At 51.9% G+C, this 23,914-nt stretch overlaps 2 non-coding genes and 1 pseudogene across 2 annotated transcripts; 1 reads left to right on the forward strand and 2 right to left on the reverse strand.

The window, feature by feature from the left end:
- Positions 1-5,597: 5,597 nt before the first annotated feature.
- TRNAI-AAU lies at positions 5,598-5,671 on the reverse strand. The gene has a single exon. It is a non-coding gene; the product is annotated as a tRNA-Ile (tRNA).
- A 6,973-nt stretch (positions 5,672-12,644) lies between these two features.
- On the reverse strand, positions 12,645-12,718 carry TRNAK-UUU. Its single transcript has one exon. It is a non-coding gene; the product is annotated as a tRNA-Lys (tRNA).
- Positions 12,719-20,392: 7,674 nt separating this feature from the next.
- LOC123360674 lies at positions 20,393-20,514 on the forward strand (annotated as a pseudogene).
- Positions 20,515-23,914: the final 3,400 nt, after the last annotated feature.

Here is a 23,914-nt window from a genome sequence, read left to right on the forward strand (position 1 = left end):
AACCTGGCAGAAAAGTTTTGCTGGAAGAGTTAGCAGAGCAAGATTGTTAGTCACAGATCAGTGGGTGGGTTTATGCAAATTATGGACTCTAAGACCGGGGCAGGGCAGGGGGCAGTGCATGACTTTTGCAGCACATGCACCACCTCTGCAACTAACATTTGCTATCTCACTCCATAACACCACACACAGAGCAGTCTTTTACCTCTCAGGGCTTGGCTACACTTGAAAATTGCAGTGCTGGGAGTTACAGCACTGGTCATGCAGCCGTGTAGGGACAGCGCTGGTGTGTGGCCACACTTGCAGCATTTGCAGCGCTGTACTGAGAGGTGCATTGTGGGCAACTATCCCACAGAGCACCTTGTCCCATTTTGGCGCTGTGGGTTGTGGGAAGGGGACGGAAGGGTGCGGGTCATTCCGCTTCCTGTCCCAACGCCCCGTGGTGCATCGCTTCACATCCCAGCATTTACAGTTTTTCCGGCCACGTTTGGCGCCATTGTGAGTCTCTTTCTGTTTTTTACTCTCTGTCTGTGAATCGCGATTTCTGTGGGAAATGGAGCCCGAGCTGCTGAGGACTGTGCTGATGAGTGTCGCCAGCACAACACGTTTGGCAGTTGAGCTATTCCTTCAGCTCCAAAGTTACAGTAAGGAGTCCGACGATGATATCGATATCGAGTCGCCTGCCGCGTGTGACACTACATTGCTTGTGGCATTCACGGAAATGCTCAGCACCATTCAACGCCGCTTTTGGGCTCGGGAAACAAGCACTGAGTGGTGGGATCACATCGTCATGGAAGTATGGGATGACGAGCAGTGGCTGCAGAACTTTCGTATGAGAAAAGCCACTTTCATGGGACTGTGTGCTGAGCTCACCCCCACCCTGCGGCGCAAGGACACAAGATTGAGAGCTGCCCTGATGGTGGAAAAGCGGGTGGCTATTGCAATCTGGAAGCTGGCAACTCCAGACAGCTACCGGTCGGTCGGGAACCAGTTTGGAGTGGGAAAGTCGACCGTTGGAATCCTTTTGATGCAAGTTTGCAGGGCAATTAATCGCATCCTTCTAAGAAGGACCGTGACTCTGGGGAATGTGCAGGACATTGTGGATGGCTTTGCACAAATGGGTTTCCCTAACTGTGGAGGGGCGATAGATGGGACGCATATTCCTATTCTGGAGCCCCCCCGAACTAGCATCAGAGTACGTTAATCAGAAGGGGTATTTCTCTATGGTTCTCCAGGCGCTTGTGGATCACTGTGGGCGTTTCATTGACATTTACACAGGCTGGCCTGGAAAGGTGCATGATGCACGCATCTTTCGGAACAGTGGCCTGTTCCGGAAGATGCAGGCAGGGACTTATTTCCCAGACAGGAAGATCACAGTAAGGGACGTTGAAATGCCCATTGTGATCCTTGGAGACCCCGCTTACCCGTTACTGCCTTGGCTCATGAAACCCTGTACAGGGAAGCTTGACAGGAGCAAGGACCGGTTCAACTACAGGCTGAGCCGGTGCCGAATGACTGTGGAGTGTGCTTTTGGACGTTTAAAAGCCCGCTGGCGGTCCCTGTATGGGAAGCTAGACTTGGGGGAAAGCAGCATCCCCGCGGTTATATCCGCATGCTGTACCCTCCATAATATTTGTGAAGGGAAGGGTGAAATATTCAGTCAGGTATGGACCACTGAGGTTCAAGTCCTGGAGGCTGAATTTGCACAGCCAGAGAGCAGGGCTATTAGAGAGGCCCAGCACAGGGCTACAAGGATTAGGGATGCCTTGAGGGAAGAATTTGAGGCTGAAAGCCAACAGTAATGTTTGCTGCCTTGCATGGGAGTGAAGTGCAGTGGTTACACTGTTAGGATTCTATTATCCCTAACATGATTTCCAGTGACTGTTTCTTTACTGGGATAAGGTATCTTTCACTATCTGCAATAATAAAGACTGTTTTCGAAGCCAAGGTTTATTTTATTGAAAAGAAAAATACTTCATTGACAGACACACAACATTTCAGGAACCTAGGGCAGGGGGGTGGGTTGGTGAACTGTACAGTCACAAGTTTGCATATGTCCTGTCTGCAGTGCTGTGCAATGGCTGCTGCACTTCAGGGTGCATATACTGCATGGTGATGGGGGTTGAGTGCAGAGGGTAAGGGTCGTAGTTCTCAGGGCTGGTTGGTGAACATACAGGTGTTGGAGGCAGCTGGTGGTGGTAAGAACCTGGATGCTGTGGAAGGGGGTTTGGAGCTAACATTGGGGCAGAAAAGAATAAAATTTGGGATGGGGCGGGCTGTGGGGCAGCACGGGACTGCTCTGCCTGCATGGCTACGAGTGCCTGGAGAGAGTCCGCTTGGCGTGCCAGGATGCCTAGCAGCTGGTCTGTGCTTTTCCTCTTTGCCACAGCGTTTCTCCGCCAATGTCTCTGGCGGATCCTGCTGTCCCCTTCTCTCCACTCCTGCAGCTGTTTACTCTCTCAAGCAGAGTGATCAATAACTGTTTTCAGCATGTCTTCCCTGGTTTTTCGAGGCTTTTTCCTCAGATTCTGTAGTCTCTGTGCTGTGGTAGATCTGGGCAGTCCAGCAGTCAAGGTCACTTCTTGAAGGCAAAAATGGCAACATTTAACATGGTAGCATTGTTAATTATCTCATCCAAACAGTAATTCCCACACACTGAAGGAGTTTTCAGTTTTCACTTTAGCATTCTTTTCCCATACCAAATAAGACCACACATAACACAACAGGAGACAGGAAATGGTGAGTAAGGGGTACTGAGATTGCTTCAGGGCTGTGCAGGGGTTTCTGTGCATTGGGGACAGCAAACAGCTGCATGGGGGATCTGCACTAAACAGTCTCCCAACATTTTCCACAGGAGTTACTCCTGGAAGATATCTCCCTGCTGCGGGTCACCAGGGAAGAGCGGGAAGGTCTTCTACAGCAATGCGGATTCCGCCCTGGCCCCTATGCAGCTTGCCTGTGTGCAGCAATGGTCCCCCCACCCATCACGGCACAGTGGCGCGGACGCGTTAGCCTGACTGGGACAAGGACCACAGTGGCTCTCCCTATAAACCTGCGCAGGCACATTGCCCACGCTCTGGCTGAAACTTTTGAGGAGATTACTGCAGCCGATTACCGCGATGTGATAGACTACATCAATGGGCTATTCCACATCTAGGCATGCATGTATGCAGCCCTAACCCCACCTCCTCTCCCGAAACATTTCTACCCTGAAAATAAAAGTTGCTTACCAGTAACTCGCTCCTCTGTTTGTCCTTCAGCAACTGCTGGCTGCTGCGATTGGCTTCCTTCCTCCTGGCTTGAGAAGAGCTCCTGGCTGCATGCCTCCTGGGACTCTGGGGTGTCTTCCCCTATCCCAGTAGCTTCACTCACGGTTTCCACCCCCCCGCCTCCTCCTCCTCCTGCTGCTCCTGTCCCCCCACCCTGCTCAGAAGTGTCCATCGTGGTCCTCGGATTGGCAGTGGGGTCACCCCCAAGTATCGCGTCCATCTCCCTGTAAAAACGGCAGGTCGTGGGGGCAGCGCCGGATCGGCGGTTCCCCTCGCGGGCTTTGTAATAGGCACTCCGCAGCTCCTTTACTTTAACCCTGCATTGCAGCGCGTCCCGATCATGGCCCCTATCCAGCATGGACCTTGATACCTGCTCAAAGATATCATAATTCCTACAGTTGGAGCGCAGCTGGGACTGCACAGCTTCCTCCCCCCAAACACTAATGAGGTCCAGCAACTCGCCATTGCTCCATGCTCGGGCTCGTTTGCCGCGTGGAGGCATGGTCACCTGGAAAGATTAACTGATTGCACTCCACACCTGGCTGCAGCAAACAGGAAGGGGATTTTTAAAATTCCCGGGGCACTTAAGGGGCAGGTCACCTGAGGCCAGAGCAGAAGAGTGCAAACTGATGAGCAGAGTGGCTGAACAGGAATTCTGGGATATCTCCTTATTCCCTGGAGGCCAATTAAAGCACTGGTGTGTGTCCACACCTGATGAGCAGCACTGGATCACCAGCGCTGCATTCCTTATACCCCAACAGGTGCACAGCCCTGGATGTGCCTTGCAAGTGTGGACAAAGAATAATCGCAGTACTGAAAAGCCTCCACCAACACTGCAACTTGCAAGTGTAGCCAAGCCCTCAGAAACAAAATACACCATGAAAAAGATCTAATGGCATAAACTTAGGATAAACAATTACAACACTAACAACAATTTGAAGAACTTCAAAACCACCTCTGTAGTTCCACACCAGCAAGAATATCAACAACCCTAACTCATACAAGAGACCAATAAACAACCAATCCAAACTCCCACTATGTTTTGCCATTAGGAACCCATACCCCTTAATAGTGAGTACTTTTCAGGCCAGGGTGACGCTCTCAGGCCTCAAATGCCAGGTACAGTTTCTCTGTCCTTGATCCAAAATCAACAGGAAAATACACTGGATTACTCCTGGCCTAATAACAAAGAGACTGGGCATCGCACAGCAGCTGAAATGACCATTTGGAAAAGCACTCCCATCATGCAATCCGGGGTGGGTGTAACCATGAAAATGACATCAGCCCCAAAAGGCCTTGACAACTGATCACCAACAGGTGGCAGGGTAGACTTCATACTGACCCTGCTTCAAATAGATTGTGGCAATTAGTGTTTGTCAATAGTACAGACACCATGGGCAGAACTCCAGACTCTGATTGGCGGGTCCTGAACCCAGTGTTAGGACCGTTTGGGTGTTTCAGTGTGTTTTTTTCCCATTTGGAGGCATTTGGAAGTTTTGGAAGGGGAGCCGAAAGAGGAGTCTTTTTCACAAGCAAGTTGGCTTTCTGCACAGGTAGGGCCCTTGGCCGTAAAGCTTAGCTCCGTCAGTGCGTCTGCATGGGGTTCCTCCAGTGCCTCAAGAGCCCGTGCTAAACTCTCGGTGTGGGCGTTTGGCTTGCGCCAGTCAGAGTGCGGTGCCTGCGTTTTCCCAGGGCCGGCTCCCGTGAGGCGCGCATAACTTGGGAGGAAAGGGGTAGAAGAGAAAGCAAGTGAAGCTGACTTTGAGTGGTGGTGCTCCTGGGCGGAGTGGTCCTCCTACTCCTTCCTGTCGGAGGGGTGGGCTTGGGGGGTCTGGCTGTGGGCGGTGGGAGGATGGTGTCCAGGGAAGTCCCAAAGGTCACCCTGCGCCGGCGGAGTGTGAAGCCTCTCCCCTAGGTTGGGGTGCCGAGTATTAAGCCTTCCTCTGTGGCTTGGGCTGGGGAGCGTGATCCGGCGTCGGGTACATTTGGGTGGAGCTGGCGGCCGGCAAGAATTCGGGCCATCAGGTCAACCCCCTGTGGCCAATGGGGGCGAGCCGGCAGGCCTGCGATTTTGGCTTTGCGGGCGGGCAGCTCAAGCCTGGCCTCCTATGAGCCTGGAAGGCAGCCGGCCGGGCTCACCCGTCTCCAAGTTCCTTTCAGGCAGCAGGTGGAGCGAGGTGCCCAGGGAGGGGAGCCGAAGGGGGTGTCATGGAGCTTGGTCCTGCCCGGCACCTGCGCCCAGCAGGGCTCTTGCCCGCTCCCGGCCCACCTGGTTTTGGCCTCTGCCACCCCTAGCAGTCAGTCAAAAGAGCAGAAGCCACCCTCCCCGAGTGGCCAGCATGAGGCTTGAACCCATGACCTTGGCATTATTAGCACCATGCTCTAACTAACTGAGCTAGCTGGCTGACAGCAAGCCTTGCCTTGCCTGACCCTTTTGGAAGGAGTCACTGGCTGGCGCGGGGAACGATGTGGCCTCCATTATCGAATGGATGGATCGAGACACTACTTGCCAAGGTAGGGGAATTAGCTCAAGTGGTAGAGCACTCGCTTTGCATGCGAGAGGCAGCAGGATCAATGCCCGCATTCTACAGCGGCAAGGCAGCCCCAGGACCTTCTTTTAGAAGCCGGCTCAGCTCCTCCAGTGGCCTCCATCCCTCTCCCCGCTTGGCCTCCCAAAAAGCCAGCCCTTGCGGAGCACAAAGCTCTTCCTCCCCGGCCCTTCTCCCCCTTGCGCTGACTGGGAGGCTGGAGACAGCTGGGGGAAGTTAGCTCAAATGGAAAAGCATGGGAGAAGTAGTCAGACCCAGACACACATTCTCCAGCCTGCTCTGCTCTGCTTTGCTCTGCTGGGCTGGGCTCTAGTGGGGGACCTGCACCTTTCTTTCTGAGCTCTCACTGGAGCACAATCCCTTTCCTCCTCCCTCCCTGCTAGTCTACGCCAAGCTCATTGGCCGGAAGGGAGAGCCACTCAAATACAGAATTACTCACATCCCAGGGGTCCATGAAGGGAATGAGGAGATGGGCGGGGTGGCACGCGATACCAGCTCAGCTGAGACCGTGAGACCTCGCAGCCTCCTGATCTCAGGCAGCATGGCAGCCGTGGAGCAGAGCAGAGCACGCAGACAGCTTGGAGACAGCCAAAGCGGGGAAGGGCTGCGTTGGTCTGGAAGAGGGAGTCGGTGGCTGTCTATCCTGGCGGAGGCAGGGTCGTTTTGCTGTATGCTGGGCCGGGGGCCAGGGAGTCTGCTAGAGTTGCTGAGCTGGGCCTGCTCCTGGCTTTGCTTGGGTTAGAGGAAAGTGGTGAAGATAGGAACGGCCCTCCTGGGTGAGACCGATGGTCCAGCTAGGCCACTATCCCGTCTTCTGACAGTAACCGATGCCAGGCGCTTCGGAGGCAATAGCCAGAGCAGGCAATCGTCAAGTGATCTATCCCTGTGTTGTCGTCTGAAGTTTGGTGCTTGTTTCAGGGGCTAACTCTCAGCCCAGACAAACTCCAGGGAGGGAGCGTTGGTGTTTGTGCCGAGGAGCGTGGCTGGGACTCGGACCCCCTTCCCCAGCTCTGGGTAGCACGCCCCCCTCCCCCCCATTTCAGGCTGTGTTCTGCTTAAGGCCACAGAGCCCTTGCCTTTTTTTGCCCGGTGCCTGAGAGTCAGGCCAGCTGCGGGGAATTAGCTCAAGCGGCAGAGCGCTCGCTTTGCATGCGAGAGGTAGTGGGGGGCAATGCCCGCATTCTGCGAGCCTGTCGACTAAGGGCTCCTGATGAGCATGGTGGACGGGAGAGCCGGCCATCTGACTTTTGGCCTTGCTGCCTGTAGCGGTCAGGCTGAAAAATCAAAAGCCATCCTCCCCAGGCCCACAGCCACCCAGGGGCTCCTCTGCACCATCTTGCCTGAGCCGGTGGAAGTGGAGCCTGGAACTGAGCTAATGTGCTGAGGGTTATTTGCACTGTGCGCTTCACATGGAGGTGAAAACACAGGGCACAGATCTTTGAGCACAACCCTTGTCCTGAGGAATGGGGGGGGGGCTGCATAAAGAGAGACCGGCTCTCCCTGGCGGGACTGCAGCGGCTCTTCACAGGGGCAGTGCAACTGCCACTTGGTACCAGTGTTTTGCCGGCCTCCTTTCGTGGGCTGACCTGGCTCCTCTCTCTTTAGGGAGACTGGTGACCCCAAACTTCCCAGAAACCATCATAGCAAGGCCAACCTGAGCACAGACACCTGCTCAGCACTCCGGGGTGCAGCCCTGAACTCCGGCAATCAGCTACGCTCAGCTGCCCACCCAACAAGCGTTACACGCAGGAGCCTTCGTGCCCCGCGTGTTCAGGTTCCTCCCAGCGCCAGCTTTAAACTCCGCTGTTCAGTTCTAAGCTTTGGCCACACGGGGGCAGCCCGGAGCTCAGCCAACGCCTCCCGGTGCTGGTTGCGTTTCCCACTCCTCGTGGCAGGTTCACACACCGCAGGCAGATCTCTGAATCAGAGCCGAACAGTTCCCCAAATCCAGCGCTTTAGCAGCAGCTTTGCTAGGAAAGCGCTGACGTCCCCAAGTAAAGTAAGAGCCAGAGCGCTGTGCCCAGGATCTTCTATCGGGCCCCTCACCGTGGTGTCTGTCAGGCGCAAGGAGAAACCAGGGAAATGTTTTCATGGCGTTTAAGGGCAGAAGGGGCCATTAGCTCAGCTAGTCTGACCCCCGAATAACACAGAATTACACCATGACACGTATTGATCCCACAGACCTTAGACAGATCAAAGCGTTTCAGCCCTCAGGAAGGAGGCTAAACTGGGTACCAGAGGCAGCGAACAAGGGGCCCCCAAGGGCAATGGCAGGGAACTGACGAGGTGAAAATATGCCCAGATGAGCCCAGCAGGCGACCCACCCCCATGCTCCAGAGGTGGGAGTCCCTGTTCCTCCTGCCCTTAAGAATCTCTGGTGGTAAGTGGGTCCCCCCAGTTCCCCAGATAAGAATCCTCCATGTGGTTTCCCTGGCTTCACCTCCAGATAAGAACATTGTGTGGAGGGAGTGGGTTTCCCCTGCCTGACCCCATCTGGGATCTGTGGGTGTCTCTGTTCCCCTTTTCCAGATCCGTGTTGCTTGGGTGCGTCCCTCCCCCCCAAGTCAGAATCCCCAGCGTGTGGGTGCTCCCATCCCGCCCTGCAGGCTCTGTGGGGGGTGTCTGTATAAAAAGAGACCATGTCTCACCCAGGCTATGCTGCAGGGGCTATTCACAGGCGCGATCCCACTACTGATCAGCACAGGAGTTTTGACCTGCTCCATTTCTGTTCTGGGCCGGTTCACCCCTTCTTAGGCAACCTGGGGACCCCAAACTCCCCCAGGATCACCATATTGATGCTGAGCTTAGTGCGGGCACCCGATCGGCACAGCCCCCTGCAACCCAGAACTCCTGAGCTCAAGCGATCCGCCGGCCTCAGCCTCCCAGGAGCTGGGATCACAGGCACCAGCCACAGGGCCCGGCTTTTTTTCACAGCCTGGCAGCTGGAGCTTTTAAACTCTGCTTGTGAGCTCTGTGCCTTGGCCAGACGGGGACAGCCTGGAACCTGGGAAATGCTCCTTCTCCCCCCGCCCCCGTCTCATGTCGAGCTGCAGGTGCTGCTGTCCTCCCAGGTAAGATCCCGGACGTTTCGGTGCCCCCATCCCCCGCCAGGTGTCCGGGTACCTCTGCCCCCCATACAGAATCCTGGGTGTGTGGCGTGTCCGTCCCTCTGCAGAGGATCCCGGAGTTGTGGATGCCCTTGTCCCCCCCTACAAGATCCTGGGTGTGTGGGTGCCACTCTCCCCCCCAGCAGATCTCTGCTGGGTGGGTCCCCAGGGTGTGAGTGCTCCCAGTCCCCGATACAGGCTGGGGGGAGGTATAACTGGCTCTCCCTGTCCTGCCCAGGCGGTGCTAAGCAGCTGTTCACAGGGGCAGCAACCCCACTCTCACCCTGCAGCTTTACCCTGCTCCAGGGGTGACCTGCTTCACCCTCCTTTGGTGGAGGGTGAACTTCCCAGAATCACCTGATTGATGCCGAGCTTAGCACAGACACCAGCTCAGCCTGGCAGGGTGCAGCCCTGAGCCCTGACAATCACCTTCCCTCCGCCTCCTGCTGCACAGCGAGGATCCCACGCGAGAGGCTTCCTGCCCAGTTTGCTCAGGAGCGTCCCAGGCTCCAGCTGTAAACTCTGCTGGTCAGTTCTAACCTTTGGCCACACGGGGGCGGCACTAACGGTCCCATCTAAACGCTGTTTGCGTTCGACCCTTCGGATTCGCAGGATTGTAACCCGCGGGCAGATCTCTGAGTGCAGCCAAATCCCTCCCCAAACTGAACATTGAAGCAGCAGCTCCCATTGGAAAGATCAGGATTTTTGCCATTAAAAACAAGGGAAATATCTGCAAGCGAGAGACTGAAGAAGCTCAATTGATTTCATTGACTCCATGAATGTTCCTCTGTGTCCCCCTAGGAGTCATGCCCCACTTTTTGGGGACCACTGAACCCTACTCGCTAAGCAGGGGCTAGTGATGCCAAAGCCCAGGGAAAGGGAGAACAAGTGCGGGGCCCCTAGCACTGGAACCATGTGAAGGGGCTGCAGGAGAGGGGCAATGGCTGGTGGCACAGGGAGTTAAGGGCAAAGTGGGCACAGGAGGGGGCAGGAGTTAGGGGTGAAGGAGGTGCAAGGGTTGGGAGTGCAGGAGCTAGCGGTAAAGGGGGAGTGGGGATCGTCCAGGGGCAATGGGGAAGTGCCAAAGTACAAGCTTTGCCCAGGGCACCATTTCCCCTAATGCTGGTCTGAGCAAACAATTGGAAATGACCCTTCAGTGAGACCAGAACCATCGTGTAGAAAAGCCCCTTTGTTAAGTGGTGGTGGCTGAGGGAGATGGGTTAGAAAGCAACAGGCATTTGTCTGTGGAGGTTTGATTCTTGCCTGCTAGGCAAGGCTGGTGTGTGGTGTCTCCATGGCTGCACTTTCAGTGTCTGATTTGCCACAGGGAGCCAAGTCTAGACATACTCAGAGGCTCTATGCCAGGGTTTCTCAAACTTCCTTTCACTGCAACCCCTTTCTACCAAAAAAACCAACTTACTACCTGACCCTAGAAAGACGCACCAAGCCCCTCTACACTGAGCACAGGCAGAGGAGACAAAGCCTGAGCCCTGCCCCAGTTAGGGGAGGGCAAAACCAGAGCTTGAGGGATTCAGCCCTGGGTGGTGGGGCTCAGACTTTTGGTTTCAGCCCCAGGCACCAACAAGTCTAATGCCAGCCCTGGCGACCCCATTAAAACAGGGTTATGACCCACTTTGGGGTCCTGACACAGTTTGAGAACCACTCCTCTATACTGAGGGGAGAGAGTTTTCCTGTGGGTGCAGTTAATCCACTTCCCAAGAGGTGGCAGCTATGTCAGTGGGAGAAGCTATATCGGTGGGTGTGCAAGCTGTGGTGTTTGCCACATTTAAGAAGTTTAATCAAACCCCATTTTTAAAACCACCTGTGGTCTGGGAATGGCAAAGGACCTCGATGAAGTAGGGTCTGTCCTTCAAAGTGCTGGACATTATGATTCCGTTGTCATGGGGATATTGCTCAGTGTTAAAGTGCTTGACTGCAGTTTAAGTAGTCCTCAGTTCAAACCTGCATGTTCTCTTATAACCCTCTTACTTTTTTTTCAAAAAAAAGGAAAACATTTTCATTTCCATTCTCCATTATGTTCAGGGGCTCCTCTATACAGGAGTGCTTGATATCAATGTAAACACTCAACATTTCGCTGTCCCAAATGCATAAAAACCTAGCAAAGCTGTCCATCAGCTGAAATCAGTTACAATCCTCTAAGTGTCTAGTTTATGTTTTCATCAATTAAACAAAGGGATCATACGAATGTACATTTGCAGATCCCTCTTCTCCAGAAGCTGTGCTATGCAGAAGAAAAAGAGCCACATCCAGCTGCAGTTCAGGAGTCTGATGACCAAAGAGCCACGAAGTGTTCTGAGGGCTGGAGAAAAATGCCTTCCTGGTGTTGGGAGGGGAACAGGAGAAAGGACAAAAGAAGCAAGAGACAAAGAAAAAGGAGGGAGGGATGGAGGAAAAGGTGAAACCAAAAAGACAAACCCTAATGACCCCAGTGATTCTAAGGGACAAAATCCCAGGTACGCAATAAAATTCTGCCTCCTTAAGCTCGTGTTTTCCATGCCTAGAATTCAATGGTCACCAGATGGATCAGACTGAACAGGTTTCAAACCTCGAGGAGGCTCTTACCTTCTAAACAGGGACTTCTGTTTACTAGTAAAATCACTAAAAGCGAAGGAGAAAACTCAAAAGAGGTTCCTCCTGGCGCTCACGTGCCTGAACCCGAATACTCTCTCAGTCCTCAAAGAGAGACCTGGAGAAGGAGACTTGCTGAAGCAAAGCCACAGGGTCTCTGAGGTTTCCCTGGCCCCTCGCCCCTGTCCTGCCTGGCTGATGTCAGCATCTCTCTGTGAGGTCACCACCTCCCCACCACCTTTGACCAATAGTCCTGAGGTCCTGCAAAAGGCCTTTGTGATGTCACTGCCACACCCCTCCCTTGCTGTGCTAATGTCCTGCCCCTGCCCAGGCACTTTGGAGGTTTGAGCTACTCCCTGTGGATCACCCCACTCAAGGAGCGTTTCGTTCTAGGAAGCAAGCCGGCTAGACAGGAAAACATCAGATGCTGCTCCCAATGCTACACTCAGTTTTTCAGAAATTAGTCGACTTTATGGCCAGAAGAGACCATTAGAGCATCTTATTTGACCCCCTGCATATCACAGGCCTCCTGTATGACACAATAGCTACTTTTGGGGCAAACACATTCCAGAAAGGCGTCTAGTCTTCATTAAATGACATCAGGAGATGGAGAATCCACCACATTTCCCTAGAAGATATTTTTTTCTCCAGCCCTCAGAACATTTGGTGGCTCTTTGCTATTGAACGAGCTCAACCTGTTTAGCCTTATCAAAAGAAGATTGAAAAGGTGATTTCACTGAAGTGTTGAAGGGCCTTAATGGAGCAGAGAAAGGCATAACAAGACCCAATGGCTGGAAGGTGAAAAGAGACAAATTCATATTACTACTAAGGCACAAATATTCAACAGCGAGGATGATTCACCACAGGAACAAGCTACCAAGGAAAGTGGTGGATTCTAATTCTAATTCCTTATGAATATTCTGTGTGTTTGTGTCTGCAGGGGAGGAACATGCTATATGCCCAGAGGACTTTATTCCTCCAGCCTGCAAGGACAGAGGGGATGTCAAGGAGTTGCTCCTTCAATCCCCCCCACAGAAAGGCCCTTCTTAGGAAAGGCAAAATCCTGGAGAGAAAGAATAACACTGAACAAGACTCCAGAAAGACAGATTTTTATACTCACAGTGAGAAATTTTTCACCTGACCAGGGACTTGAACCCTGGCCCCTCAGATTAAAAGTCTGATGCTCTGCCAACTGAGCTAGCCAGGGTCACCTACAAAAAGCACAAGTTGGTGCAGAGGTGAAGCTAGTCCAGAAAAAGTGAGACAGCCACAATAGGGGAAACCTGCTGCTCTCTCTCTCTCTTCCCAGCCCTGGCCTGGCTGGGTATTAGCGCTGGTTAAAAAGATGGGAAAATATCAGCATCTACCAGCCTTTCATAGCTGTACAAGACTCATGCACAATACAGAGGTGCCCATCTGTAAGTGCCAAATGGTTGGATTGGCTAAATGCAGCCTGTAGACGTCCAGGGCACTCTGGGAATATACAGCCAAGTGTCCATCACCATCATTATTTCAAAGGGATAATGATAATGGTAGCAAGGTTCACAACTGACTCAGCAGTTGCATACAAAGGTGCACGTTTGGCAGTTACGTTGGCTCAGGTTGACCACCCCGGTCTAGATGTAGAAGTTTACAACATTTAAACTTGAAAGAGGGGCCAATTTCTCCATCATTTCCCACCTTTACATCCAAACACGATGAACGGTAGCAGATAGAGCAAGAGCAGGTTGTCTATGGGACCAAGTATATGCAAGTGTATCCTCGACAGAGGTTTGTTCAACCTGTTCTTAAAAACCTCTGAGGAGAGAGACACCACAGACGCCTTTGGGAGCCTATTCCAGAGCTTAACTGCACTCAGAGTCTGACATTGGTGAAGTAGGAGGCTGAAAAAAACAATGCTGGCTGTCAGAGAACAACAGCCCTCCCTGGTGCTTTAAGCAGTAGGTTCTGGTGTTTTAACAGCCATGGCCTGGGTTCAATTCCCCCTAAAAACCAGAAGTTTTTCAATGAAAATCTCCATTCATTTCACATTTGAAATAGAAAGGAAAAGAGGGCTTCTTGTCCTTATCAACAAGGCAAAGAATGGCTTTTTTCTCAGTAAATACTTTTAAAAGGCGCTGACTCGACCTGAAGATCTCATTTTATTTGTATTTACAATGGAAATGATTCTCTCTAGGATAGACATAAATTCTTCAGCTAGACTCGGATTCCACGGGAATACGAGAAGCGATTTGTGTCTAACACCTGCCTTTTTCCGGACAACAGTGATGTCCAAGTTTTCCATGGACATTTCCCTTCCAGCACCTCAGCCCCCTCCAACAATACAAGAAACTGAAATGCACAGAAAGTTTCTCACCATAGGATTCACTGACCAGGCCGGGGGAAAAGTTTTGCCATTTGAAAATGTTTGAATTCCCTCCAACTTCTCTCATACAAATGCTAAATAGTTGGTGGTGTAATGTTACAGGAGAGGTTGAAATTAGGCTATTTTGTCAGATAGAAGACAGTGATTGTGTCAGGAGTGGGATGTGAATGGAGCCTAGAGCAACAAATGACAGTGTTAGAGGGCTTATTCCGTCACCCTCTCACTTCCCTGGTCCTTCTCGCATGAACAGAGAGCAACAATACCCGAAGTCCAAAGGCACAAACAATTCGATGTTTATTGGGGTGAACGTCCAGCAAGCATGATTCCAGTTTCCTTCCTTAGTGTCCCCTTCTCAGCTCTCACACCACAGAGCCTTGTCTGTGTCCCTGTTTCTGTTCCCATCCCCTGTTCCCATTTCCCCCTGTAGAAAAACATGATCCCAATTCCCCCATCCCCAGTCCCTGGTCCCACCCCACCCCCCGCCTTCCTGATTGACTGCAGACTATATAGTAAAACCTGAGTTTTGCTTAGCTATTCCTTAACCAATCATTTTACTGAAATGTAACTAACCAATCCTAACATGCTGTAACATGGTTATTTAACCAATTATATTCCACCACCTTCATTGGTTTACACCCAACAAAATGAATTATACAGCAGACAGAAACAATCACAGAACCAGACAGAGACCATGCAAATAAACATACAAAACAATACAGAAGGGAGGATTTCACAACTATATCTATCCAGACATAAGGGTTTTCCAGCTGTGTCTATTGATAAGTGAGTTCTTGCCAGACAGGATGCTACCAAACTAAGTTTCCCTTTCTCTAGAGGTGATGGAATATCAGGGCAGGATTGTATTCCTAACAGCCCAATAGCACCTTAGTTCAATGTGACTAGTTGGGAATGTGAGGATGTGACCATACACTTCCCAGCTTATGGCTGCCTTTGCTGCCTAGCCGAAGAACCAGGCCTCAGACTGTCACAGTAAGAGAAGGCCATTACACAGACAGACAGTGATTTTTTATTCTTTCTTTTATATCTTTATAACTAGCTAAGTGATAAAAATACACCTAAATTCTTAAAGTACAGGCCTCTGCAGACTGGCCTGAATATCTGTATCCTGACAGTCCTTGAGGTCAGGCAGCCTCTGGGTAAGGGGGTGGGGACTCAGATCCTTCCACTGGCCAATTCCACCAGGGTCGTGTATAAACCAGGGAAGTTCCCCCCAATAGCCAGACCAGATGCCCCCTGTACACTTGTGCTCTGTCCTCATTGCTTCTCTCTCCCCCTTCCCGCCCCCATCTCTGCTGCTCCCCCTCTGGGCTTTCTCAGCACCCAGCCCCACAGCACTTCCTGGGGGCCAGAGACTGCGTGTTCTAGGCCTCAGCCTGTGGATGTGGCCTCATCTCCTGATTGCTAAGGAAAGGAATCATTCCAGGAAATGGCCACAGCTTCTGGGAATCCGCATGTGGCTGTGAACAGAGTTTGGCTCCTGGCACAACCAGGCAACTTAAAAACCAAGCACCCAGACAGGGGCTTTGAACCCTGGACCCCTCAGATTAAGAGCCTGATGTGCTACCAACTGAGCTACCTGAAAAAAAATCTTCACCCTTCAGCACAAGAGGTGAGCAGGCAGGCAAAAGAGAGGCAAAAAAAAGTCCCAGGAACCCCTCCTCTTTTTCTGCACAGCCACTGCCTGTCAGAAGGATTCCTCCTCCTCCTCAGGGAGACTAAATCTCTGTGCCTAGACAGCCGGTCCATCTGCTGCACCTCAATCCCCCATGCCCGAGCCTCCCTGCCAAAGCCCTGCACCTGGCCCCATACAATTAAGTCTCACGTGTCGCTGGGAACTTAACTTCTTGTGCCCAGAGCGTCTCGACCCCCCTCAGTAGATGACCTGAGAAACACAGTGTCCCGGCTTTTCCAAAGAAGTGTTTAGACCCACTTCATCATGTGGCCTAAAGGATGAGGCATCTCCCTGTGGATCGGATGATTCAGGATTTGAGTCCCCTCATGGTTGTGCTCACTTTGTGCTGCAAGTCCTGCTTTCTTCACAGCTGGAACCTCTTCTTGGTCACTCAAACTCAGTGCTCTGGCTTCAGCTAGAGCCCGGGAAGGAGTTGGGGGTTGGGTGTCACAAAGGCTGGGGCATGAGCCCCAGGTGCTTCCAGTCTCACCTTTGCCCTTCCCTGACTTGCCAAAGAAAATGGGCCAGCTCCACTACCACAAGTGAGCAGCTGGGGTGGGAACCATAAGAGGACACACCAGGGGGGCTGGCCCTGCTTTCCTACCTTCTTCTGATGTTGGGCCACAGAGCATCAGCAGCTTATCTGCAGGTGGCCTGTGGGTGGCCTTCAGTGCGGTTCAGCACAGCATGGAGCAGGCTGGCCCTGTGGCTGTCTGCTGGCCACACATAAGCATGGTCCTCCCCCTCCTCTTGCCCTGGCCTCAGTTGCTTTTAAGCCTTCCCTTGGAGCAGTCAGCACCAGCTGCCTCTGCTCTAGGTGCCCAGAGGAGGAGAGGTGCTGGGCTCCCGCCTGCCCAGCCCATGAAGCCTGGCCCTGCTTCCTTCAAGCACAGAGGCAAGTGCCCAGGGGACTGTCAGTCTCAGGGTCCTGATTTCCCATTGGCCCTTCCCCCTTCTATTGGGACTGGGAACTAGCCAACCAAACCCCCCACTAAGCTTTAGTAAGGGGCCAACAGTCCCTTACATGAGCCGGCCCCATGAGGGTCACTGATGTGCAGAGAAGGAAGCATGAGCTGGTCCCATGGTGTAACAGGCAGCACTCAGGACTCTGAATCCTGCAATCTGAGTTCAAATCTCAGTGGGAACTTGTGGTAAAGCCCTGGAGCTCATACTGCTCCACTTCCCTGTCTCCAGCTGTGCAAGAGCCAGTCTCCCCCCTCCTGCTGGGTGACTCAACCCTCCTAGGGCCAGGTCTTTGGCTGGGATGGCCACAATGGGTTGCGGCTCTAGAACTTGCTACCCGGATGGTTGCTGCTTCACCTGAGGCCCACAAGTTTGGCCCTTGTGCTTCCTGGCACCCACATGGCGCTTGAAGAAAGGAGGGTCAGGGCTGGGATTGATAGTCAGGGCTTGGCAGAAGGGAGGAAGAGCCCCACACACCTTCCCTCCTCCTCTGGGCACCTAGAGCAGAAGCGGCCCAGCTCTGTCTGCTGGACACCTCGGCAGAGTAGGTGAGTTCATGTAAATACAGTCTGGTCCCAAAGCCTCCCACAACCCTGGCTGGTCACTAGCTGTCAGGGCAGAGCTCATTCACACCTTGCTTCCAAATCATCATTTGAAATTCTGAGGTTGGCCAACATTGCGGAAGCCAATGGACCGACATTGTCAGCAAACACAACAGCTGGGTGAGGAATCCTGGCTTTGTCCAGACTTTCCAACCCTATTATACTTTCTCAGGTACAAGTATTTTTCATATGTTGTATCTGCTTTTTAAAGTGTGTGTTATTGTTTTCAATTTCCATTCAGATTTGCAACCAGTGACAACATTGGCAGCGCTGCATGTAACTACCTGACCACTGGGGGGTGTTGGGGAAATTCGGGGGAGGGGTGCACAGCCCCCTGGCTGGGGGGCGTATAGGAAATGCCGGTTTCACTGAATTGAGTCTCCTACTGCAGCACCTCAGTAGGTCACATCAGAGAGGAGCTGCAGTGTCTAGGCAGTGGGATGCCTGTGCCTTTAAGAGCCCAGCCCTGGGAAGCCCATGCTGAGAGGTGCTGCACTGTGGGAGGGGAAACTAGAAAAGCCCCTCTGCCTCCCCCAACCAGTTTTTGCAAACACTGGTAGTATCAGCCCCCCGGGGGTATACTGTTACACCCTCTGCCCCTGCCTGTGCTGGGGTTTAAGCCACTCTGGCAGCGCCTCCCCCTGGGCTGAAAAAAACCCTTTCATTTTTCCGGCTCCTTCCCCCATCCCTGTCTTTGCCCTTCAGCCAACTCTCCTAACTCTGCCTCCAGCTGCTTAACACCCCAACCAGTCAATTTTCACCCCATGCTCAGACATGGCCACCCCCCTCCTCTGTTTTGCCCCCCTTTGCCCCTCTTTATTCCCTGGTAAAAATGTAGGGGGGGGCTGGGTCCCATTCTCAGGGGGGGCAGGGCTCCTGGCACCCTCCCTGCCCAATGCTCAAAGGACCCCACAAGATCTTGCGGATGTTTTGCCGAGTGCTGCAGGGTCACCTGGCAGGGGGGAGTGATACGTGGTTAGGGGGTGATGCAGCCAAGGATGCCTCACCCAAAACTGAGATGCTCAGCCACCTCTGGGGTGACGTTACACAAGTCAGCAAATGATATTTGGAAAAAGGAAATTGCACAGAAAGGACCAATGGCAGCTGCAGACCGGAGGAGAAAAACCAGAAAAAGCAGCGAGACCGGGAATCCACCAGGCCCTGCCCCCTCCCTCACTCTTCCCCACTAACCTACACCTCCCAGAGTTGGGGGGAGAACCCAGGTGTCATGCTCCCCAGCCTTGCCCACTCCCATATTCCATTCAACAGCTGCTCCCCCAATTGCACGACAGCGCCATGGGCAACACCGGGACCTGCCAGTTTGCACACGGACGGGCGATGCCAGTGCGCCCCAGGGTGGGGGAGAGTTGATGCTAAGGGAGAAGCAGGCAGCAGTACAGCCTCCACGAAAGAGAAAGAAGTGCCTAGGGGGCGCCGTGCTTTGCAAGGAGTGAGGGGGTGTTGGCAGGGAATGGGAGGATCTCACCCTCACAGCAGGTGCATCTGTCCTCCCCCGCAATTCCTATCCCAGCCCTACCCCGGCCCAGGCTAACCCCGAGCCCAGCATACCAGGGTTAAATTTGGACTGGATTTCCCCGCTGCTGGGGGAGGGGCATGGGGCTGGGGAGCATGAGCCTCTACTCCCCCTTCCCCCGAACACAGCTGCATGGGAAACTGACCAAAGGAGCCTGCATAGCAATGCTGCCTAGAGGAAATTCTGATCCCGGACACCAGCCAGTGACAGGGACACATTCTTGGCTCTCCTCAGCCTCATCCTTTTTTTCCTTATACAAACCCGGGGTATGTGAGGAGGGTAAACTAAGGGCAGTTGCCTAGTTAACATGTGGAACTCCTTGCCACAGGATGTTGTGAAGGCCATGACTATAACAGGGTTAAAAATAAAAAAGAACTGGCTAAATTAATAGAGGACAGGTCCATCAAGGGCTATTAGCCAGAGTGGACAGGGAATGGTGCCTGTAGCCTCTGTTTGCCAGAAGCTGGGGAATGGGGGCTACAGGGGATGGATCACTTGATGATTCCTGGGTCTGGTCATTCACCTGGGGCACCTGGACATACTGGCCGATGGCAGAATCAGGAGGATACTGGGTGCAGATGGACTTTGCGTCTGGAACCTGTATGGCCGTTCTTACGTCTCCATCTGGCACAGCAGTGACCACCCAGTGGGCAGTCAGAGTAATGCACAGAAGGTGTTTCCCTTGGAGCAGCAGTGGACAACCACGTGGTGATTTCAGGGTAATGCACAGTAGGAGTTTTCCACTTGATACAGCAGTGACACCCATTGGCCAGGTGGCGTAATGCTCAGCGCGTGTCTGCCTTATAGGAGCATGTGACTCCCACGGACCTGTCACGGTATTGAAAAGAGTGTGTTTCCACACCAATCTGGGTTATGCACAGTGCATGTTTCCCATGGTGCAGCAGTGACACCCATGTGACCAGCAGGTGGCATCAGACTCTTCTCGGTTGGGTGGGGGTTGAGGGGGGCTAGAGAAAAAAATTGGAGGGGCTGTGCCCCCCCACCACCTGCCCCACCCTTCACGGGGGGCCATGCCTCCCATGCCTCTGCTCCTTCCCAGTTAAAAGCCAAGCTCATCGCCTCTCCCCCCCCGGCCAGGGGTTAGAGCAATAAAATCTTTATTAAAATAAAGTAGTAAACAGGGTTTACTTTAAATAATCTAAATCTGTCCAAATTTTAGTATTAAATTCAAAGTTCTTAAAGATCCCATCAATAACCAAAACCAACATGAAAAATTGAAACAAAAAACAATGCTTAATTTAAAACCCAAACATTAAGAAAAACTTTGTTTTTAAAAATAAAAACTAACAAATACCATAAATTAATAATTTCAACATTTTATCAAAAAGGTGTGCTACAGCAGGATGATAAAAGAACATAAAATAAACAAGCCTGACCACTAAAACCTCCTATAAAGGAATCAAATCCTTGAATACTGGCCAAATCTGTATAAAATATGCAGAAGTATGTCAAAATTGGTGTTGCAGGTCAGCCATTCGAATCCAGAAAATGTCAATTAAAAGCTCCATTCCAATTAAAAAAAACAAAACAACCCAATAAACCAAAACAGTCACAGCCTGAAACAAACCTACACAGAAGCAAAATTAAACATGTGCCAACATTGGAACAAACGATGTAAATTTCTAATTCTAACTTCTTGTTTCTCCCAGGAGGAAAGTGTTTTGCATCTCAGTAACCAGGCTGTCACTGCAGCTTTCCTTTCACTAAATAAGAAGTGGCAGTATCATAGCCAATGAGGTTAATCCGAGGCGTGATTATTGCTAGTTGAAAACTTTTCCCAATGCCCTCAGTTTTCTCTATGAGAAATTGAAATTGTATCTTTGCACTAATATCCCAAATCTGCAAGTCCATCCTCTCAGAGCAGCCCCACACCCTGAGCCCAGGGAGAATCTCAACTGGTTTGTGCATTTGTAACCCTGGGGCCTGAAGCTGATGAGAGAAAGGGAAGTGAGTGATCTTGGAGGTTTCCGATACCACCTGCTGGGAGCAGAGGGAATTGACTGAACAACATCCTGGCTAATTTTCACCTTGTTCTCTGCCAGCAGGCTCCACTGGAGAGCTCGGGAGTGACTTGACCATGGCAGCACCCTATGTACATTTTGGAGCCATTGGGGTTAAATGTGAGTACTTTTGGGGTTGGGACCCACATGAGAAGGGATGTGCACAAACTGGAGAGAGTCCAGCAGAGGGCAATAAAAATGATTAGGGGACTGGGGCACATGACTTAAGAGGACCTACAGGCCATATCCTGTATGTTAAGCTAAGGCAAAGTTAGCATCTCTATAGTGTGACCTTTTACTCAGAAAGGAAAATTGACCTTTATCTTGTTAATTACAGAGAGAAGTACCCACGCCTGTCTAAGACCTTTACCTAGACCAATCGACAATGGAGAATGGCATAAGGGGTTTTTCAGTGTTGTACCCACTGATAGGGAAAATTTGCCCCACCTGTCCAGCCTAGGTTATTATTTGCTTGCAGCATTTATTGTATTAGGCCCAAAGGCCTATAGTCTAGACAACTGTTATATATAAAGCCAAGGTTTGCATTTCTGCTTTTAATATGTTTATCTGTACAGAGGGCATTCAGGGAAAATGAGGAACCAAAAGAAGGAAATAAGAAAGGAGTGTTCAGCTTGTTTTTAGATTGCTTTATGAATTTTAGCCTGTATAATGTAACCACAAAGAAAGGGTCTTAAGACTGGCAGACCACCAACGAAAACTGCCCAGAAACAATAAAAGGAAACACCATATATGGGAGAAAACTGAAGTAGCTTGCTAATGGTACAATTGATACTCCCAAATAAGGAACTTTTAAGTAAATGCTAATTTGCGGTTTTAACCTTTATAAGCTTGGTAAAATTTGTAACAGGCAGAGGGGAGCTTAACCCTCTCCCTGCATGCATGCTTGTACTATAATAAAAGTGCCTCCGGCTGCCTAATCCAAAATTCAAAGGTGTGGTCGATTTTTCCACAACACCACAGAATTAACATGTACACCACAAGGGAACTTATGTGCATATGTACATGTCATCAACACGCACAAACATACTAGCCTATGAAGTAAGCGTACCCTAACGTTTTGTGGGTAAGGAATGAAATTTGGGCATAGGAGGAAGGATTTCCGGCACTTGTGCCCTATAAAAGAGGTAACCCACCTCGCTAGAGCACATCGCTCTATCATTCTGTCTTACTTCCTCCACTCTCTCTCTATCTAATATCAGTAGGCTGTACTTGTTCTTAAACTTTAAGTTTCAAAGTAACTCGGCTAAGCTCGGTTTCCCTAAGTTTTTATTCTTTGTTTATTAGGATTTGATTTTAAGTTTAACTTATTCAAGTAAACCCAAAGTAACATTAGCTTTTTCTAAGCACTGCATCTTTCACTCAAGAATTGAGAAACCTGAACTGCAAGGCTGGTTCTGTGTCTCTTACCACCAGGTTATCAAGGAAGGGTGTGAGTATATTAACCAAAACTGTGTTGCATATAATGCCATATGTATCTTTTGAATAGCAGTAATGCAACTGTAACTTTATAACTCAATTAAATTAAATAAAATGTAAACTAATAAATTAAATTTTCATCATATTTTCCAAATTAATATTATTAGTACACCCTAAATCAGGCTACATGGGACAGAGAGTTGGAGTGCAGGGGGATGAGAGCACTGGCTCTGCTGAGAGGATGTGAGGCTTTGGGTGGGGTTGGAATGAGAGGTTCAGGGTGCAGTAGAGGGCTCAACGTTAGGGCAGGAATTGGGCTGTGAGGGCTCTGGAACAAGGCCAGGAAAAAGAGAATTGAGGCGGGTCTGTGTCCCAGCTCTGCTAAGGGCCTTGGCTGATTTTCCCAAAGTGCTTCCTTCTGAATCCAGCACATTGGCCCCCCCCCGCCCCCGGTCACTGCCCACCCCGTGTGGGGGCACCAGCACTGTGCCGGGTCGTGATGGGAAATTGTCCAAGCTGGCCCAGGAGAGACGTGTGTGTCTGCTGCCCCCTGCTGGTGGGGCTGAGCCCCGCTGTGTGTGTGGGGCTTTGCAGGATTTTGTATCCTGCAGCAAGTGACACACACACACAGACACATTGATGCACAAAGGGACTCACGCAATCCCAAGAACACTCACACACAACACCCAGAGGGGCATGCTAGCCCAACCCGCAAAGAGAGAAACAATCACACCCCAGCCACACTCACAATCACACACAGACACACACACACCAGAATATTCGCAATTGTGCTCAGAGACACAACCGCACACAGTTCACTCCCACTGCTCCCAACACAAGGACTCCTGCCCACACAGCGTGTGCCGAGGCCTGTGGAACTCACTGCCACTGGACTGCTACCCGTGAGAATGGACCTTTCCAGGAGACCAATAGACATGGCCGTGGCGACAGAGGGGGCTGGCTCCCAGGGTCTGACCGGGGCTGAGACTGGTTCTTACCTAGAGGGGTCTATCCAGCCGGGGCAGCGTGACCCACACACAAACCCACCAGAAGTGCCTTTCTTAGCGGGTCTCCCAGGCCATCCCCCACCCTGCCCCGGTTGGGTAACAAAGGGGCAGTACAGGACTCTGGGCCGTGTCACAACCCGGCCCCAGCCCCTCGCTCCCACATGCTGGCGAGTTGGGTAACTGCCGAGGGATTGCACAAGAGAGAGTCAGAGCCAGGGAGAGAACCCAGGAGTCCTGGCTCCCCCCCGACACACACTCTAACCACTGGACCCACTCCCCTCCCAGGGCTGGAGATAGACCAGGAATTCTGACCACCAGCCCCCCTCCCCCGCTCTGACCACTAGACCCCACATCCCCTTTTAGATTTTAGTCCCCGCTGCCTCTTCTATCCACCCACCCCACCTGTCCATCCCTTTGCTGCAGGTTTTTGGGGTGTCACCCCTGCTCTGCACTCCCCCAGTGCAGCCCAAGGCTTTTCCTCCCCCAGCCACACATCCTCTCCCCCCTCGTGCTGGATCATCTGCTTGGCCCCCTGCCCCCTCTCGGGGCTCTCTGTGCGGCGTGGCTGGGGATTGTGCAATGGCCCAGCACCAGGCAACGCAGAATGTAAACCACAGGTCCTGCCCCACTCACCTGAACTGCTCTCCAGGTGCATCGCAGCCAGTGCCCCGCACCTGGGCCCTCCTGCCCCACAGGGGGTGAGCTGCAGCCGCCGCCACACTCCGCAGAGGGGAGAAGGGTCAGGCCAGCCAGCCCTTGTAAGATGGGGAAATCACCACTG

The sequence above is a fragment of the Mauremys mutica genome, unplaced genomic scaffold (genome assembly GCF_020497125.1).
Source record: "Mauremys mutica isolate MM-2020 ecotype Southern unplaced genomic scaffold, ASM2049712v1 Super-Scaffold_100292, whole genome shotgun sequence".
NCBI classification, from domain to species: domain Eukaryota; kingdom Metazoa; phylum Chordata; order Testudines; family Geoemydidae; genus Mauremys; species Mauremys mutica.